At 41.3% G+C, this 13,644-nt stretch overlaps 1 long non-coding RNA gene across 3 annotated transcripts; it reads right to left on the reverse strand.

Annotated features, from left to right (window-relative positions):
- Window positions 1-599: 599 nt before the first annotated feature.
- On the reverse strand, window positions 600-5,702 carry LOC123430515. 3 transcript variants are annotated; one of them, XR_006622951.1, is made up of 9 exons: window positions 5,557-5,702; window positions 5,360-5,484; window positions 4,874-5,275; window positions 4,160-4,214; window positions 3,865-3,976; window positions 2,336-2,678; window positions 1,105-1,271; window positions 990-1,018; window positions 600-895 (listed from the first exon to the last, which is right to left on the reverse strand). It is a non-coding gene; the product is annotated as an uncharacterized LOC123430515 (long non-coding RNA). The 3 variants fall into 3 exon arrangements; XR_006622949.1 differs by having other exon boundaries at window positions 2,336-2,753; XR_006622950.1 differs by having other exon boundaries at window positions 2,336-2,753; window positions 4,047-4,214.
- Between the last annotated feature and the right edge of the window lie 7,942 nt (window positions 5,703-13,644).

The following is a 13,644-nucleotide window of genomic DNA, read 5'->3' on the forward strand; positions in this document are numbered from 1 at the left end:
GATCGAGAGAAGAAAGATGTTGCATTCTTGGGTCTGAAGTTTCTTTTTTACGGGTTACTCTGCAATGATGTGCACTATTCTCGAGTACACTGTGGTATTTTGATAAAGGATCTGAAGCCAGCGTGCTGCATTTTGCAGGTGATTTTTTTTCAGGATAGCATGCCATGCTTCTTGCCATACTGGTGGCAGTAAGAGGTCGGTACTTGTGATGTGCACCTAAATGTTGTCAAGAAGACTTGATTTGATGCATCTAACTCAATATATCAGAACATGGATCTTGAATAATCTCATTATATGCAGATTGCAATGGCGTGGTTGTCTTGGGATCCAGATAATACTTTATTTTACTTACCAAACTAGCTGAATACCTGTGCGTTGCCACGGGATAGCAAATAACATATAGGCACACAAATAAAACTCCTTAGTAGTCATTTGTATCTCCTTAACCAACATCCTTGCAATCAGCTACTTTCATGCAAGTGATGCAAATGGTAAGGGATAAGTGTAGGTTGTGCGCCTCTATTTTATCCTAGTTTTTTTTGCACCATATATAAATATAATGCTGAATTTGGAACTAAACTTACTTCACTATATAGAAGTGGTCAACTATCTTTGCTTATGGCATTTCTCTAATGAAATGTTAAATACAGAAGTTTAGTTTCGTAGAAGTTTCTAGAAATAAGCAATGTGAATCTACCCCTTCACACTAACATACGAAAAACACATTTCTTTTATCGCATTATAATTTACGAACTTACATAAGATGGTAAGCATGAATCTCTAAACATAACATACAAAAAATGCATTTCTTTTATCACCTCCATTTACAACTTGTGGACTTCACTTTCACTGCTATTCTTGACCTTTGTCTGCGCAAGCATCATTGAAGAATTTTCTGAAGCATGAACAAAAGAAATGAAATGTGTGCTTATGCTTTTATCTTCTAGGACAGAAGTGGGGGGAAAAGTAAATATCATATAACAGCTCACCTCAAAGATGTAACAATAAATCAGGAAACCTGCAGAACAATAACTAAGATTATAGGAAGAGAAATAGAGGCATGAAGAAAAAGGGAAAAAGAAAAAGAAGGTATAGAAGCCTCACATCCAGCTTTTAAGGAGAGTGGCTTTGAAATGTTTCCCTTAGTATTTCAATAGAGCAACATGCTATACTCACATCCAAGTTTGAGAGGGTGCTTTTCACTGATCAGAACATAGCAATATTTTGGTAAACTCAACGGACAAGGAAAAGCTCTATGTAGGCAACTTTACCTGTGTAGAGTGGAATACATTAAAATTGAATCAAGGAAGAAAATCCGAGGCAGTCTGATCTACAGGTACAGTATGACAAATCTACAGTACAGATGGCATTCAATATGGAAAGGAACACATAAAAAATCAGTTGTTTTTTTTTCTCAGAACTATGTATTGGAGTTCGCTGGACCACCATCACAAAAAAATTGTACTTCGAAGTCTGAACAAAAACAAGAAGCGGCCTAATGATAATCTGATGGCTAATGCATGCTTATATAGAGTCTGAAGCTGAAAATCTAAGCCAACTTACCATTAGCAATTAAATCCAAAGAATGTTTAAAGAATGGGACAGTTCTGTGTAGTAAATTGTGTTATCTGGAATGATCCTATGACTGTGTTATTCTAGCCTGTTGGTTGGCCTATATACAACCATTACATCGTGTAATTTATTGGGCATACATCATCTCTCTTCTGTATGAATTTTCCTGGGAATAGGAAATAATGTGAATTGTGCAGCAAGAAATCAGGATGACTTGCAATCCCTTTTATCATGCCAACATTTTGTTTGCTAGCAGCATTTCAAAAGAAAATCTGATCATTCTAATTTTTTTCTAAAGGAAATTGCTAGTTCAATCTATCTGGAGTGTGGAAAACTCCTTGTGGCCGTGTAGAGGTGCATTTTTGTGTTTGTTAAAGCCGATGGAAGATGTTTATTTCACTGTAACTAATAAGGAGGGCCCAATTTGCAACTTGTAAGCAGTAGAACCTGAAAAACTTGTGCCCTGATCCCTTGCAAGCTCAGATGGCAAGACTAATATTGGTGGACATCCGTTTATTACATGCAACAATGGTTGGTCCCAGAAAAGGAAAGCCTCATAATCTATTAATATTTAGACCTATAATATTTAAAAGAAAACTGCTATCAAAACATGAAGGAACGTTGGTTCAAGCGTCTAAGATGCAAGGATTTACTTCGAGAAGCATATAGATTGCCAAAGGAAAGAGCTGAGCTCCATATCTCTCTTATGCATTATTTGTTTTCATTGCATTCAAAGAAAATGATTGTTGGGAATGTATGTTACCTTGTTTTGTGGCAGGTAAGACTTCTCTGTTCAGACCTTGTAGGCCTGTATATGGGAATGTTGCAGAGCTTAGTGGTGGTGTCTCTGGTCGTGTTCATGGCCACGGTAGAGGAAGAGCAGCCGCCCTTCCGCGCTTGTCCCCTAGCTGCCGTCCACCCGCAGATTCCGGTGGCCGCCTTCCGCCTCGTTGTCATTGCAGTCCTCTTTGAAGGGCGTCTCCTTGTGGAAGATGCAACACTTTTTGGAGCTCTTGTGACCGAGGAACTCGTTGTTGACCGTCCCTTACTTCGAGGAGACCTTCTTCGTCGCCGGCACTTCAGCCACGGAAGCAGAATCACCGTCTCTACAGCGGGGAGCAGCCACATGGGTGAAGGAGGAAGGGTCGGTCGTCAAGGTTATGGAGGCAGTCCCTGAATCTCTGAGGAACTATGGACTCTCAGCATATAAACTAAAATAGCAGCTATACTTATCCATGGACATTCGCACTGGAACATATTTAGAAGAAAATAAAATACAACTCGCCTACGTGTGTGTGCAACATACTGAAGGACCAGTCGTTTCAATTCAAAATAAATGATTTTATAACAAATCCCTTAAACACTCCAAGCAGAATAAATTATTTTATAACAAATCCCTTAAACACTCCAAGCTGCAGAAAACGGAACATGTAGTTTAAACAATAAAAAAACTATTTGTTGTAGTCCACATAATATATGTGTGTATATTCATTAGAATTTATAGCTATTTGGAAACCAAAAGATTAAAGCCTAACGAATTAGTATCTATGTAGGTTGATTAGAAATAGAGAAACGAAATATAAATGCCAAATGTGAACACACGCAATGCTTTAATAAATGGAGACAACGCTAGGTAAAAAAAACTAACACTATAACAGATTCTATAAAACCAATTGCAGAACAAGTTGTACTAAAATGGCACATGGAGTAAGAATCATTTTTTTGGCCCTTAATATGCATATCACATATGTAATGATGCTACCTATGGCTATGGTAACGACACTTTCATTCGTAGTATATGTGTATTACATATGTATAATATCTTATTCAGTTACAGTGTAATATAAATGTACAATGGCTGCATTTTTTATCGGCTTCTTACCTTTTAGGTGCAACAAGAAACAATATTCATCAGTTGAACTTAGTGCTAGAGGTCGAATCAATAAACTAAACTCTAATAATCCAATCCCACAAGTACCTTGCCCTATTTCCCAACTTCACCAAAAATGATTGCTAACACATTCCAATACAGAGTCCACGATCCTGTACATATATCATACATGATAGCACACACCACAAGCTGCATTTTTTCACACCTAAAACTACCATGCAATAATACTGAAAAATGCATCAATCTTCTGTCATACCAGAATAGGAACAATAGTTATCAATCTGCTATCGAAATATTCAGTTTCAAACATAAAACTACCAATCTGCACTGACTGCGGCAAATTTTTAGTGTAAACTGAAGAAACGGTCATCAGTTTATAGAGAGGAGGAGGTTGTGGCTACCTTGAAGATCAACACCCAATATGGAATTCCCTTGGAAGAAATGGAGCTATGCGTACTCCAAGTATTTTCTGAAATATGCAACAAACATGGAATTGCCCACGAAGAGAAACATCTGCATATTACAGGAGGACACGATTTAAGTACAATGTAGTATGAACTAATAAACAAACACAGATTCAGACCATGCCCTCCGATACGTCGATGTGCACCAGCACTGCCAAGAATGGAGGCGCAAATCTCAGCCAACCCTCCTCGCATGCACGTGTGCACGGTGTGGGCACGTTTCGGTTCATACCTAGCAGCTCAGCACTTGTGTGCCCTAGCTCATCAGAATACCACGTTATCCATGCCTAGCAAGAAAGTAATGAAAGTATCAGCCCCAGGACATATATCAGGGCATGTCCATTTCACAAAAACCATTGATTTCTATATTAATTTGTCCAATAAAATGACTACTACTTAAGTTTGCTCACATAATTGTTTCAGAGCTTCTAGTGGAGAGTAGTGATTGACAAAATATATGTACACGCTCTTGCATGCATATTACCCTAAATACTCGGCTATGCACACTGGAATGTATACATCTACTAATTCATTGGAAGCTATATTTAGCCAGCACTATATTAACCATTATCAATATACAAAACTCTCGCTACAGTAGAAAAATCACAAGTAGAACACTCTGTTATCACAACTGAAAATAGCTTGTCATATTTTCTATAACTGGAAGCAGTCAAATCAAAGTATCGAAACATCAAAGGAAACAAACAAACTATGGATTCTATGGTTCCAATTGCATGAATATTAGTTTTTCCTGTACATAGAGCCTTGAAATCTTTCATGTCTAATTTTTTCCTTTGAAAGTAATCAAGGATCAACTCATGTTCCCAAATATTCTTGTCAATAAGAAATTTCAAAAACCAAGAAAGATGGAAATAATTCAAATAATATGGAATATATGACCGAGGAAGGTAGCTAATTTTATGTGTTCTTCAATAGCTTTCTTTACCTCTAGTTATTTGTTAATATTGTTCTAAGAGCAATCCACCTTAGGGCCTTGCTTCTTCTTCATCTAGACAGATTCAGTTGTAAGCTTGGTGTTCGTCAGCTTCTTCTTTTACAAGGCCACCTCTCCTTGTTCTTAAATTATAGAGTCACCTTCTCCTTGCTCCTTGATAGAATCATCTTATGTAGTATCCCTAGCATTAGCATGCAACATTGGTAAATTGATGCTAACAAAAAGAACGTCAGAGGGGAGATGGAAATGGAAGAAGCAAGCCGAGAGGTGGGACGTGAGTGTACTGGAGGCGAGTTGGGCTGGCTTGGCCATGACGGTGTTGCGGGCGAGGAGGCGGCAGAAGGTCAGGGCGCGATCGCCCTGCAGCCACGTCCCCAACAGCCTAACCCCTTCCTGCAGCAGCAGCAGGGCACGATAGAGGTCATCGTCAGAGCAGATTTGGGGGCAGAGCAGAGGAGAAGGGAGCAGGGTACTCACATCGCGGGGCCTGGCGCGATCGGAGGCGAGCTTATGGACAACCTCCCCGACTTCGCGCGCGGTCGCCATGACCGCAACCCACCGCCGGTGGCGACGTCGCGCGCGGTCGCCATGACTGTCCAGATCTGGAAAAAGGGTAAGAGAGGTGAGGGAAATCAGTGGCGAGAGATGACATGGACGGGAAATAAGGGAAGTACCTGCGCAGCTGAGATGGGATGGACGGTGCAGTCGCCGGCGTCGGGCCACCTGCTGCAATGATCGGATCCGATGGTGGACGGGGCACGAGAAGGGGGGTGAAGGAAGGAATTGGTGATCGTCGTCTGGGTGGGCGGCGGAGGGAGGAGAGGAGAGGAGCGGAGAGGAGGGGGTGCATCTGGCGGGGAGGAGCTAGAAGGGGAGAGGAGGGGGTGCATCTGGCGAGGAGGAGCGGGAAGGGGAGAGGAGGGGGTGCATCCGACGGGGAGGGGGTGCATCTGGCGAGGAGGTGCAGGAAGGGGAGTGGGTTGCAGGGGAGCGAAGCGGTGGAGAAAGAGAATGGGACAGATCGGTTTTCGGAAGGATCGAAGGATTAAAAAAAACCGGTGGAAGAACGTGCGAGGGGGAAGCTAGCGACACGAGGGGATTGAAAGAGGTCGAACCATCACAACGACGGCAGATCCCCCTTTAATAGTAGAGACTAGTTGCTTGCCCGTGCGTTGCCACGGAATAAAGTATACAATAATAATATACAATTTTTTTAATTCAGCAACTACCGAATAACTATAAGTATATAAAGAAATGGATTAAGAGGTCGTTTCACCACCACTTTGCAAGAAGATAAACATATTTCACTCTTATTTTTGTAGACCGATATCCACACTTTGTAAGAAGATAAACATATTTCACTCTTACTTTTGTAGACTGATATCCAGTGGTGGAGCTAGAGAAGAAATGCTGAGGGGGCGAAAGGCTAATACAACAATCTTGAGGGGGCAAAGACTATATGTTTTTTTTAATTAAGCACTTCCAAACAAAATTCTTCAGACATTTTGTCAAGGTTGAGGGGAGGGGGGTGGGGGGTTGGCATGGCACCTGCACGAATGCATGTAGCTCCGCCAATGCCAATATCCACCATGTTCCTCACCCTAGTGACATTACTGACAATGCTCGGCTTAACCTCCTTCCACTTGTTTTGACACAAGCACATGATTTGGAAATGGAATAATATTCATCCTATTTCGTGAAGACATTAGTCAAATGGCATACTACATATGTCCTCCCTCTACTGATCTAAAACATCTTCTATTAGGTTACAAATGTCTTTGTTTACACGGGGGTCATCCTCCTTTTCAAAAAAGAAGAAGCAAATGACATGGTATGATTCATGGGTAATGGGTATCCATTGCCATCCCTGGGTATTAAGTCTCATTAGATGACATGTAACATGTTTAATCACATCAACAATAGCATATACCATAAGCTAATTAATTCCCTTTTGTTATAATGATTAAGAAAAATGATAGTAGAAACATATGATATTCAAAAAAAAAATACCATGTCCAGTGTTGTATATTTACATGGAATTTTTATAGGAATATCCATTCTAATGAAAATTTGCTTAGAGTGCTGACTACCAGTTACATGAAAGTCGATGCATGCCGTTTTAAATAAGTCACCACCAAGTCCTAATCAGCAATGGAGTTTATTCCTTCCAACCAAAGAAGTGGTTTATGATCTGAAAAATTGAACCGGAAAACATTGAGTGAAGAGTAACCGAAAGTAGTAACGAATGACAAGAGCATACATATGTCCGAATATATGTGCTACACCGCATGAACTGTAAATCATAGGTATATGATCATCATGGTTTCCACTTTCCAAAAAAAAACACCTCTAAAAAAACCATCGTACGATCCCACCTCCTCCCATAGTACGATCCCACACAGGAAAGAAAAAAACCCAGGTTAGCATGATACTGGAAAACAAAAGCACGATCTTCACCTCTTCGCAGTATCCAAACCAACCCGAACCACCCGCCGCCATCCTCTCAAGCGACCACTCATCGCGGCCTTCTTAGGCGACCACTCACCCGACCACTCATCCTCTCAGGCAACCACTCAGCACGGAGAATGGAAATTACTGCCTTAGAATCCATTACTAAGTGCATCATTTTTCTACTATCTAAAAACCTGTGTATTTTTTTTACCATTAGAAGTGGCCTCCTTCCAGCCTTGTCCATCAGAAGCACCCCAAGTGCCGTCATTAGAATCTACAAGAACACCATAAAATCAATGAGTACTGAGTGGCAAAAACTATTGCATAAGAGCCATGATTAAATACCTGAACTGCAACCATAGAGAGCATTCCCATGTTCCCTGACGAGAAACCTGATTCATGTCATGGATAGTTAGTACCCAAAAGTAACACATGGTAAGAAATATGTCCAGTAATTATAAGCAGTAAGCATGAGAAAGTTAAGTCATCAGGTTGCTAAAATTCATTACCAACCGAGACAAATATCTCACTGGCGTAGAAGCACATTGCGTTTACTCCACCAAACTGTTGAAGGACGATGAGCCCAACTCCAACCTGAAAGAAATCCAATACTTATAAAGTTACACATGAGCATCTCCTTTGTAGCTAGAAATGCATAACTAAAATACTTACGGTGACGGCATGAATGTAATCCTTCTGAAATAAGTCCAACATCTTTGACTGTGGCAAGTGCTGAAGCTTTTCTGTGAAATCCTGAACATATATAATTAGCTAGACATTTTAGTAATGCAGGACTAATTTGGTGTTCTATTTTAAATATCAGGTTTATAACAGTTGATACTTTGATATATGTTGCCACTTCCGAGACGTCAGTTTCTTTTCCCCTTAGCTTGTGTAACGCCTCCTCGAGTGCACCTGGTCGTCCGATGTTAGCCCGAAATGCATGTGTTTTCTATCAAAGAAGGGAAAACTGTGTAGGCGCCATCTAATTAATACATGTCCTAGAGAAGCTATGGTGATACAATAAGATGATTTCACATTTATGTCAATTTTTCCGCACACATTAAAATTAGGTCTCAAACTGAATATTGATAGAAACTGTTGTTACCCCAAAATCTGCTCCCTTGCATATGAACTTGACGGAATGTAAGAAATTATCATGTTAAGTTTGTCAATACCACATAGTACTACTATATATTTGTTTTTTTCTCGAACACACATAAAAACGTTTGTCTTTTGTATTATAAGAAGACAACAAGATGAGATGGCAGGGATCTTATATGCAAAACAGCGAAAGAAAACAAAGCCAGAGGCAAAAAAATTGAAAACACTAAGCCCACAACCAGAAAATAGAGCTAACCCAAAAAACAGAGCAAATAGGAAAAAACAGAGGACCTGTATAGCTACCCTACGCACGAAGGATCAAGCATCGGGAGTGCGCATGTATACATTTATATATGTAGAAGTGTTTCTACCTTTCTACTCTTGATTAGGTCATAATTTGCTAATCAAGGAAAGCCTACATACCAGCCACCTGGGAGATTCAGGAATCACAAGAAGACCAACCAGCTGCAGTAAACATGGTGTCACTCCTACGAGATCAATAGCTAACCATATCAATACGTATTCGATTTCTATTTTCTAAAAAAAAAAATCAGAGCATGCATTTTGAGGTAGAATGGTAGAGAAGTAAATTTAAAAAAATTAATGTACCTACGATTGCCTAGGTACGCCAGGTGATACATGTCCCCAGATCATACGCGAGCGATGCCCCGCAACATATCATAAGCTGCAGAAATGGATGGACTTGCCTTAATATTAAGATAAAACTGTATACATATACAAACAGTAACGAAATCACTTGGTTGAGTACAAACCTGGTTTACAGCTGCGAACCGCCCTCTAAGATTTTTGGGTGTTATTTCTGATATATATACTGGGACCTGTTTAGGTAACGCAACTTTCACACCAAATCCGTTGGATAAAGTAACAAGATGGAGTTTCTTTGCAATAATCACCACATATGAAAGAAGGCCAATTCCACATCCAATTGATAGCCTTCCAAGGTCAAGCCACACAGAATTCTACAAAAGAACATTATATAGAAAACAAGGAAATAAATTACAAGATGAACTACAGAAAATAAGGAAGAATATTATACGACAAAGTTACAGTAGGAACTGAAATGCACACTGAAGTAGAGATACATAGAGAAAGGAGGGAGGGGTCCTTATGCAGACCTGGAAAGAAGAAATAAATTTCAATGCACTGAACGTGTAGTAAACACATAAACTAAACACCACCTTGTAACCATGGAATACTTTACCGTTCCACTATGATCCCCAGATATAAGAATACTGGAGGGCATATCAAACTGCAATAAAGTAATACATGCTCCACTTGATGTATTGTCTTCATGCTGTGAAATGATTAGCTGGTGAGTAGAATGAAGTCGAGCATAGCAGTTCGTATAAAAATTTATATTTTTATCGTGGAACACTTAGCAAACCAGTTGTGATTTGAAGTTAGCTGCTGCTTTATCATAAAAATCTGCAGCAGAAGAGGACATGATGCATCCCAAAAGCTTATGGTTCCATCCATATGCTCAGTTATATAAAGATTCCTGGTCTTATGGATGTTGCTAAAACTTGCAGAAATCTGACATTTATCCTTCATTGAAAGCAACCATGGATATTTGGAGGCCAATGATGAAAAATAATCCTGTCCATTAAAAAAGATGAAGCTATTGGTCAAAGACTTCTTAGTTGTTTTGCGAGGCATACTTTACAAATCTATACATGCCTCATTAGTTATTGTTGTACGGTCACTTGTGTAGAACTTTGCAACGTTGATGCCTGAATCACCATATGGTTGTTTCACAAATGAATGGCTTGAAAGGAGGTAGTGCTCCATTTCTGAATCATCGTATAAACAGATTTGACCAGATTTCAACAAGAGAACAAGAGCACTTTGTCTTTGCTTATTTGGGTCGCTAAGGCCTATAACAAACTCCATTCCTTGACAAGCTTTTGTCAGGGGTAATACCATCTTTACAATTCGAGATTCACTCTCTTCATTCAGAATCAGGACCTGCATTCAGAGAACACAAATGAAAAGTTGAACAAAGATGCATTTCTCACTGAGCAAAATACCAAGACATCTTATCCATGTAAACCGTCACGATATTTTTCAGAAAGAAACCGACTGTTCTAAGTTCAGGCAATGCTTAGAAAATAGACCTTTTGTCTGGTTGCTTGAAAATAACAAATAATCTATCGCCATTTGGGTGGGAATTTACTTTGAGTACCCATCAATTTTTAATTGTTCAAATCAGTCAGCCCCAAAACCAGTAGATCATCCAGTCTAAATCGGTCCCTAGAAAATGTAATACTGAGAATAAAAATCATACAAAGGCTTTCCTTATAGATCATGCAAAGACATAACATCATTCTTGAATGGAACTGCACATTAAACTAAAATCAGTATCTGATAACCTGATAGTTATTTAGTGATAGTCCTGGCAGGCACATATGATGAAATTTACTGCTCCAATTATTTGCAATCCGCTAAAGTTTGCTAATACATGATGTAAGTTCGAATAACAAAAAAAGTCATTTTGCATGCACTTGAAAGTATGGCAGGCCATGAGGAACATCATAAATATCAGAATATTTAACAAATATCTGAATGGGGGTGATATGTGTAACTGCAAACTAACTAATATGTGTAAGCTTCCATATACTCCTTTGCTCTACTCTGCATCAACGGGATGCCAAGGATGAAGCTTCAGAAAACCTATACCCCTCTGCATTATCCTGCTCTGCTCCAATCTGCAATGATGAGTTGGGAGTTCATGGTAGCTACTTACCGCCGAATACTTTGGCCGCACAAGCATTGAGGATCTCATATGTGTGGTCGTCGTCAGAGGAGCCCAATATCCTGAAACAGTCAGCAGGAATTATGACATGGCTCAGTTGTTGCAGCTCGGCATCGGCGGTGTCGGTTGAGACCGGCGGCATCAACACGTCGCTCACACGGGACAATGTAGCTAGATCTCTGGCAAACCATCCTGTGTAAGCAGAGACACAATGACATGGTTTCATAGAACTGAATAAACACTTGAGCAGATGAATAATGTTGTGTGCTGAACATCTGAATGAATGACAGTAGCACAGCTAAATTGGAATTACCGACAGTGTCGAACATCAGCGCCATGGGGACGACGTTCTCGGCGGAGACCACTCCGTGGGAGGGGCGGAGGTCGAAGATGCCGCAGTATGCGGCGGGCACCCTCACGCTGCCGCCGGTGTTGGTGCCGAGGGCGAAGTCGGCGAGGCTGGCGGCGACGGCGACGACGGAGCCGCTGGAGGAGCCGCCGGGACGCGGTCGGGGGCGCAGGGGTTGGCGGGGGTGCCGTAGTGCGCGTTCTCGCCGTTGATGCTGTAGGCCATCTCGTCCATCACCGGCCGGGGGCGCAGGGGTTGGCGAGCGGAGGTTGTAGGCATTAACGGTGCTGGAGGTGAGCACGATGAGATGGCCCTCTGGCTTCAAGATCCGTGCGGCCTCACCGACGAGGTCGGCCAGGTGCTTTAACGAATCGAGGGCGAGGCCGACGAAGACCAAGTCGATGATGGCCGGTGAAGACGACTTCGACGGAGGAGTCGGAGATCGGCAGTCGGCGTTCGTCGCGGGCGATTGCGAGCGAGTGGGAGTGCCTCTTTGTGATGGCGACGGGCCCGGTCACGCCGAGATCCTGCAGCGCGGGGGCCTCCTAGGGAGGTTACTCACCAGCGACCTCGAGCGATGCAGCTGCCCGAGAGGGCGGGGCGAGCTGGCGCAGAGGCGGATCTCGGCAGCGCCCGACGTCGGGCGGGTGAGAGGCGGGGAAGGAGCCTGACGCGACGTGGGTGGAGCGATTTTTCTTCGTGCCAATGCGGGGCTGCGGTTGGTTTTGGGAGGGTAAATAAAAAACGGGACAATGTGGATGGGAGGTAGTGATAGGAGAGGTTGAACCATCGCTCTGATCGAACCATCATTGCGTGCGTGGGTAGGTTAGGATGCGAGAGCGTGGGATGAGTTAGGGATACTAGTTTACTGCCCGTGCGTTGCCACGGAGCAACGAAACACATTGTTATTAAATAATTGTTTTAATTTAAAAGTGTCTTTCAAACATGACATCATGTGATTTTGATATCTATAATAACAAATTCATTCTCTATCGTTTATTTCCTCATGCTTCTTCCTGCATACGCAATTGTCGTGTCTCTTCAACCACTCTCTCCTCGTAAGAAGATAAAGCGATATTTTTCTCATTGCCATTTCTTTCTCTTCACCTTTTTCTTGCCATGGTGTGTAAGCCCTCTTTTCAAAATCTTCTATTATATAGTATACAACCCAAAAAGCATATGATTCGATCACCTCCAAGTTTCAACATGACACTAAGAGCCAACATTCCTGGTTAACAGAAAACTATGACAACAAACTACCATCACACGGAATATATAAGTGTGTGTGTATATTCTTCAGGTTCTCAATATCTAACACCGGAAATGTACATAATAACATTTCACTGAAAGTTTCTTGTGATATGCACGTTCGATCTTCGGGTTCCTTTTCTCCTATCAAAGCATCTCCTTTTCCAATCTATCAAGAAAAGTAGCTCCCACGCAAATGGGGCTTGGATCGGCGAAGCACCGAGAGAGGAAGTACTCGTCAAGCTCGATAACGATCGAGAACCAGCTTGATACTTGACTGGCGGTGGTAGGCTGCGAGAAGACGTGATGCAGTCTAGCTCACTCACTGCAGGAAGTAGTTCTACACACATCAATATTCAAACACAAAAATTGAAATATGACACACTATTCAAAAAAAGCGCAATGTGCACGCAACATGATATTATTTTATTCATGCACTTGTCATGCGCACAACAGGTGCGCATTTGAATTTGAAAATGAAGTAATCATTATTGGATATGCATATATAGACTTTTCATGCATAAATTGAATCCTACATGCACCTGCAATCATGAAACAAACCTGCACATGTGAAGTACCTCTATATTGGTGACGATTTATGTTTTTCCATTTTGGTAGCCATCTACAATCATGCATCAACTCTCGAAATCATATCATGATCTAAATTGTCCCAATTTGGAAGTCTGCACATTATAACAAGCATCAATTTCAAGGTTAGGGAAACGCTAATATGATTCACTTTTTACAATGCATTTTCACCCATAAGATGGCAAAAGAAATTGGATTTGACACTATAGTGATCATCTGCAGATTTTGAATTATTCCTTTTAAAACTTG

This window comes from Hordeum vulgare, chromosome 2H (assembly GCF_904849725.1).
Source record: "Hordeum vulgare subsp. vulgare chromosome 2H, MorexV3_pseudomolecules_assembly, whole genome shotgun sequence".
Taxonomy (NCBI): Eukaryota; Viridiplantae; Streptophyta; class Magnoliopsida; order Poales; family Poaceae; genus Hordeum; species Hordeum vulgare.